Below are 7,607 nucleotides of genomic sequence, written 5' to 3'. Positions count from 1 at the left end.
TTCCAGTAATAGTTCTTGTCTTAAAAAGTTGTTTTTTTCTGGTGTTGCTATAGCCATTCCAGTCCTCTTGTGGATTACTATTTGCATGGCAAATATTTCCAACGTTTTACTTTCAACCTGTTTGTGTCTTTGAAACTAAAGCAACTCTAGTAGATAGCATGTTGTTGGATCCTGCTTTTTGAAAAAATTTTTAACATTTATTTATTTTTGAGAGACAGAGACAGAGCATGAGTGGGGGAGGGATGGGGGGTACAGAATCCAAAGCAGGCTCCAGGCTCTGAGCCGTCAGCCCAGAGCCCGACGCGGGGCTCGAACTCATGGACCGCGAGATCGTGACCTGGCTGAAGTCAGACGCTTAACCAACTGAGCCACCCAGGTGCCCTAGATCCTACTTTTAAAAATCCAGTTTGGGGCACCTGGGTGGCGCAGTCAGTTAAGCGTCCGACTTCAGCCAGGTCACGATCTCGCGGTCCGTGAGTTCGAGCCCCGCGTCGGGCTCTGGGCTGACGGCTCAGAGCCTGGAGCCTGTTTCTGATTCTGTGTCTCCCTCTCTCTCTGCCCCTGCCCCATTCATGCTCTGTCTCTCTCTGTCCCAATAAATAAATGTTGAAAAAAAATTTTAAATAAAAAAATCCAGTTTGACAATCTCTGCATTTTGATTGGAATTAATTTATTCATATGTAATTATTAACATAGGTGGATATATGAATGCCACTTAGCTATTTGTTTTCTATGTCTCATGTCTTTGTTCCTCTGGTCAGCTTTTACTGCTTCTTGTGTGTGTGTGTGTGTGTGTGTGTGTGTGTGTGTGTGTGTGTGTGTGTGTACACGTGTGTATACCACTATAATCCCTAAGTTGATTTTTAACTGTGTCTTTTTTTGAGTTATTTTCTTAGTGGTTGTCTAGAGATTACAATGTGTATCTCTAATTTATTATAGTGTACTTCAGCTTAGTACTGAAAATTCTGGTAAAATATAGCAACTTTACTATATATAGCTCCATTTCCTTATTCATCCCTTTTGCTATTACTGTCATATACATCAGTATGTCATAGCCCCAATAATACATGTTATAATTGCTAGTTTAAACACTGTTTTTTAAAAAATTAAGAAAAGAGGAAAATATAAAGTGTTTTCTTTTTTGTTATGTGTTTATCATTCCAGGGATCATTACTCCTTTTGGTGAACTTCAGTTACTGTCTGTCGTTGTCTTCCATTAGCCTAAGGCCTTCCTTTAGTATTTGCATATTTCTTCTTGTAGTATTTCCTGTAGGACAACTCTGCCAGCCCTAATTCTTTTTTTTTTTTCCTTTAAATCTGGGAATGTCTCTAACTTGCCCCTGTTTTTTTGAAAGATAGTTTTGCTGGGTATAAAATCCTGGCTTGCTGAGAATTCTTTGAGCACTTCAAGGACCTCGTTTCAGTGGCTAGGACTTTTAGTTTCTGCTGAGTAGTTGGTTACTGTCATTCCCCTATATATGGTGAGCTGGTTTGCTCTTGCTGTTTTTAGAACTATCCCTTTGAACTGGTTTTCAATAGGTTAACTATGATGTATCTAAGCGCAGATCCCTCTGTGGTTATCCTAGAGGCCCACAGGGTTAGAACTGTAAATGAATGTCTTTCAACACATTCAGGCAGTTTTCAGCCCTTAATTTTTCACATATTTTTTCTGCCTTTTCTTTCCTCTCTTCCTAGAACCCTCATTTCACATATGCTGGTACACTCTGTCCAGATTTTTTTACTTTTACATTTTTAGTTTGGCTTCCTGATGGTTACCCTGTGTCTACCTAATTTAGCTGCCTGCTGAGGATTTGGAAGTCATGCCAGACCCACTGGAGGCCCTCGGGCCCCCACCCTCGGTGTTTCTGTACGCATCAGGAGCTGTGTTCACACCTCTCCCAGGCCTCAACTTTGCTGTGGCTTTTGCTTGCGGCTGGGCTTCCAGAATTTCCCCTGCACATGTGCAGGTTTCTGGTAGCCAGGGACGTGCTGAGCACTTACCTCATCCTCCCCTCCCATGGCACTCTCACTTTCAGAGTCTCCCCATTAAGTTTCTGGCTAGTCTGCTTCCTGCCCAACTGAGACCTCAGGCTAGCAAGCCTCGGGTTTTTCCCATTCCTCACCAGGTTTGCCACTTTTAGCTGACAAAAAACCCTACAGCTCTCCCCCTCCACCCCAAACCAAAGATGGTCAAGTATGCCCCATTCAGAGCGGAGCCCTGATCTGGTAAAACGGCTTCCCTTACCAACAGACAGACAGTGGGGATGGGGGACAGCCCCAGGGGAGAGGGCTGCGGGCCTCCACTGGTCTTACTTGAAGAAGTTATAGTAGTTTTTCCCAAGAGTAATTGCTTTTTAATTCATCTGCCTTTGGTCAATTTCCAGAGTCTTGAAACGTTTTTAATACTTTTTCCAAGTTTTAGGCTTTTTTATGTTTTGCAGACTGCCTGTCCTCTTCACACTGGAGGAGGCCGGAGCTCCCCTCAAAGCACTGCCCTTTTGTCTGCACTGAGGGCCTTCACCTGGAGTCCACCAGGGGGCACTCAGGGGCCTGAAGGTTTCCAGACACTGATCTGGGGGCAAAGCGAAACAGACCCTGTGCCGAGGCTGCCTCCACTGGCATTCCTCTTCCGCAGGCTGCGTTCAGCACCTCAGCCTCAGAGCACAGGGGAGAGACACCAAGAAGCACAACATTGCAGGGAGAAGCTTCAAAAAGGACGAAGGGATCAGGAACCTCCCCCAAGTCCTGTTCTTCTCCAGGGGCTAACTAGAATTTGCAGGGTCCTTTGGGGGCCTGACTGGCTCAGTCAGTAGAGCACGTGACTACTGATCTTCGGGTTGTGAGTTTGAGCCCCATGTTGGGCAGAGTTTATTTTAAAAAGTTTTCAGGGTTCTTGACTGCAGGGGTACTGCCTCCTGTCTGTCTTGTCTCCTTCTCAGGGTGGGCAGAGCAAAGTGAGTGAGCTCATGCCTAGGAAAGTTCCTTGCAAACTTCAAATCGCTACACAGTTTTAAGATGTCATTATATGTAACGTGACAAGGAGACTCAGTGCAGGGAAAGTGGCTTTCTCAGCTAGTCAGTGGCAGAACGGAACTTAAACCCAAGTCTACTAAGAGCCCAGTACTCTGTCCTCATTGGAATAGCAGGCCATAATCAGGCAGACTCACAGAGACATGTTTCCCCAGCAAAATTGGGTTTAGCTGCATATTAGAGACCTTTAGTTGACCTTAAAAGGAAAGTTAAATAGAAATTAACTTTCGGGGTCCCTGGGTGGCTCAGTCGGAAGACGTCTGACTCTTGATTTCGGCTCAGGTCATGATCCCAGGGTCATGGGATTGAGCCCCGCGTCAGGCTCCGCACTTAAGGTTTTCTCTCTCTCTCCCTCTGCCCTTCTCCCCTGTGCACTCTGTCTCTCTCTCTCGAAAGAAAAGAAAAAACAAAAGAAAAGAAAAGGGAGGAAGGAAGGAAGCAAGGAAGGAAGGAAGAATGGAAGGAAGGAAGGATGGAAGAAGAAAAAAATACATATTAACTTTCTATGACTAGTTTTGGAGAACAAATGACACTTCTGGAAATTGTACAGGTTGAACTTTCCACAATGGCTCCGTTCAAGAGAGCCTCAGCGCCTCTACACCTTTCAGCTTTGTTGCAAGGATTTCCTCTTTTGTGGGGCTTGGTCGCAAGGAAAGCCTACCATCAGGTTTTGTTGCAGGAACAAATTGATTGCTCTAGTCTGAGATTTGGCAAGCGAGAGAAATGCTGAGTCAATGTGACTAAACATCTGGACACACCCAAGTCACCACCGAATAGACATCACTTTAGGCAAACATGTTTAAACACCTAATGGAACAGCCCCCCGTTCTTTTTCTTCTGTTACTAATGTTACGTGCTATGCGGCCTTCCCATTTCTTTGCTAAGGTGTGAACAACCAGCAAAAAATGCTGGTTCCCAGGACTGTTGGAAAACTACCACAAACTAGTTTAGAAGACACAGGTGTCTTGTCAGTCGGGTTTTCTCTTTTTTGTAAGTGCCTGACACTTACGCTTTGATGGCTGGGGCATCCGCTTCATAGATGGCTCTCTCAAATAAACATTTTGCCGGCCACCACTAGAGAAAGCGCCAGCCCCTCTCTCCCCTCCTGGCTCCCCAGGCTCCTCGGTTTTAGAGATCTTGGTTGGGTTAGATAACCGATCATTTGGGCTACTTGTTTTTTCTCTTCCGACTTTAAATTCCTGTTTTTGTTTTAAATTCATCAATAAAGAGTGAGCCCAGGGGCGCCTGGGTGGCGCAGTCGGTTAAGCGTCCGACTTCAGCCAGGTCACGATCTCGCGGTCCGTGAGTTCGAGCCCCGCGTCGGGCTCTGGGCTGATGGCTCGGAGCCTGGAGCCTGTTTCCGATGCTGTGTCTCCCTCTCTCTCTGCCCCTCCCCCGTTCATGCTCTGTCTCTCTCTGTCCCAAAAATAAATAAAAAAACATTGAAAAAAGAAAAAAAAAAGAGTGAGCCCAGCCTAACCCTGGGTCCCCTCCCGCCCTAATAAAAAGCAGAACCCCAGACCTGGTTCTCTCTCTCTCTCTAACTGTAATCTTGCCGGGTGGCCCCAGGTGTACCATGCAATTTCCAGGTCCTATAAAAATAATAAACCCTGTGTTTGGTTCTCCAGTTTCCTGACTTATTGCTGAAGGGACTCTTGCAATCTTAATAACCGTGGGACTGAGACGAAGGCAAGTGTCTCCCAGAGATGAACAGAGTAAGGCCAGAGAATGCTGACCTTTAGTTTGCAGAAAATCCTCAAATGCTTGGCTTATAAGGCTTAAGAAAGTCAACTCACAATATCATTCACCTTAACTTTTAGCCTTGCCCTAAATCCCCAAATCCCCAATCAAACCAGAGGCATGAATTCTACAAAAACAGCCCTTCTGCACAAATCTCCCAGGGAAGAAAAACAGACTTACGTACGGGGGTGTGTAAGTTAACAAACACACTAGTTGGGGCAGATTTGAAAATCCCCCTGCACTCACTTGCTCTAATTCCTGCGAATGAACTCAAAGGACTGGTTCACCTGCTAGGTAGAAAGAGCAATTTTAGGAAAACCCAGGACACCACGTATTCAAAAGCCAGAGGAGCAAGCAGGTGACATACTCAGGAAAACTAAATTAAAACAGACTATGTGGAGGCAAGGAGTTCCCGAGGGAAACAGAAAATCTCCACAACCGACCAAAAGTGGAGGGACCAGGAACATCAGGTAGAAAAGTAATGCATTCAACGCGCACAGTTCCATGGGGCCTCCTAAGAGACACGGTGACCCTCAAGAGAGCCTACACGACCCTGGATGAGGTCTAGTTGTGGGGGACAACCAACTCTGTAAAACAAATTCCGTTTCGCTGTAAAGTCCAGTGGAGTTCAGGAAGGCAGGGCCCGACATAACCCTGAAAGCTGACCTAACTTCTCTGACGGATGAGTCCCACGGAGACAGACCGTTGCCATCAGAAGAGGCCCCCGGCAGTGGCTGTTGCTGTCTGCTGTCCCTGGCGGCCTCCGGGAACTGTGGTGACGTGGTGGCACTGCCAGAGGACTCGAGACCCAGCTCTCTGACGTGTGCCAGGCTACGAGGCTATCGCTCTAGCAAAACTCTCCACGCTGGCCTCTTCCTGTTGCCAGGTTTCCCTTCCTGTTCACTCATTCCAGTCTGCGCGCGCGCGCACACACACACACACACACACACACACACACACACACACACACACACACATCTGTAAAGCTTTCTCCTTTCTTTGGGGCATCCGGGTGGCTCAGTCGGTTAAGCAGCCAACTTTGGCTCAGGTCACATCTTGTGGCTCGTGGGTTCGAGCCCTGCATCAGGCTCTGTGCTGACAGCTTGGAGCCTGGAGCCTGCTTTAGATTCTGTCTCCCTCGCTCTCTGCCCCCCCCCCCCACTCGTGCATACTCTCTCTCAAAAATAAATAAACTTTAAAAAAAAGCTCTCTCCTTTCTTCAAAACACAAACCTCTCCTGGACTCCATATTCTTGTCCCTTCTCCCCTCTACAGTACAAATCTCCACAGGAATTTTCTGTACTATTTCAACGTCTTCTCCCCCACCTTTCCCCTGAACCCACCCCAGGTAGGCTTACTTGGCACCACTCAAGACGACGTCCCTCTCCTCGCCAACGACCTTTGTAGGGCGGAGGCACTTGTAACGTCTTCTCCCATGTGAAATGGGCGCCGTTACTGGAACATTCCTGCTTCTGCCAGCCCCTCACAGACCCCCAGGAGAGAAATGATAATTGTTGAGTTTGGGAAGCATGGACAGCCTGGCCGCTGCCTCCCCCCTGAGAAGACTCACCTGCCCTCAGAGCACACAGTCTGTTGTTCCTCATACTTCCGTGACTTGCAGTGGGCCCACAACAGTGGCACTGCTGTCCCTTGGAAGCTGACCGGGAATGCAGAACGTCAGGGGCGCTTGGGTGACACAAGTGTCTGACTCTGGATCTCGGCTCAGGTCATGATCTCACAGTTCCTGAGTTCGAGCCCCAGATCGAGCTGTGTTGATAGCGTGGAGCCTGCTTGGGATTCTGTCTCTCCTTCTCTCTGCCCCTCTCCTGCTTGTGCATACATGCATGCACTCTCTCTCAAAATAAGTAAATAAATTTAAACCAAAAAAAAAAAAAGTAAAGAAAAGAAATGCAGAATTTCAGGCTGCACCCCAGGCCCACTCAGCCAGGATCCATGTTTTAGTGCGATCGCAGGCGAGTCTGGTGCACGCTAAGTCCAAGCTCGCCGACCCTCTAACCCTCACATTCTCTAATCGCACCTCTGATCGTCAACAAGACTGACCTGCCACGTGCCTTATTCGTTTCTTGGTTGGCTCTGAAATTGGGAAACAGCGGCGGTATTCTCTGGCTCCCTCAAACTGCCTAGACCTCCCTGTTGCCGAAACCTGTGGTCGCTGCTCTGTCTGCCCTTAACTTGGCAGCTGCACCGGACACGGTTCTGCAAACACATCCTTAACCTGGTCACCACGTGCCGCTCTCTCCCCGCGGCCGCTTCCCTCGTCTTGGCCGAATCGTCCTCTTCCCCGCCCCGGACTCCTCGTCGCGGTGCTCCAGGACCCAACCCTTGGTTCATAGGCCCCGCCACTCAGTCCCCGGTCTCTTGGCCTCTCGCCTTTCTCTGTCATCCTCACGCTGACAACCCCCAAGCGTACGTCTGCGGCCCCTCCTCTGCCCTGGACCCAACGGCCTCAGAGACTGGACAGTCAGGTGGGAACGTGGGCACCTCCAAGTGAACATGACCGAAGCCAGATCCTTAATTCGGCCCTGCCCCCCCCACCGTTCTCGCAATCTTCTTCAGCTCAGGCAGTCGCATGCCGGCTGGGCTCAGGCGCACGTCCCGAGTCACCTCAGCAAACCGTTAGGGTCTGACCACATCTCCCGCCTTCGCCGCTCCTACCTGGGTCCAGGCCGCCACCTCCCCCGGGAGCACCGGGGTGACAATTTCCTATTCGGTCTCCCTTCCTCCACCGGCCCCCTAGTCGCACGCCACCCTGGCTGCTCCCCACTCAGCAGTTAGAATGGTTTTCTGGAAACAAAAAGGATCACGTGACTCCTCTCC

This window comes from Felis catus, chromosome C1 (genome assembly GCF_018350175.1).
Source record: "Felis catus isolate Fca126 chromosome C1, F.catus_Fca126_mat1.0, whole genome shotgun sequence".
Classification (NCBI taxonomy): domain Eukaryota; kingdom Metazoa; phylum Chordata; class Mammalia; order Carnivora; family Felidae; genus Felis; species Felis catus.
The sequence above is the reverse complement of the archived record's forward strand: the minus strand, read 5'-3'. Positions refer to the sequence as shown.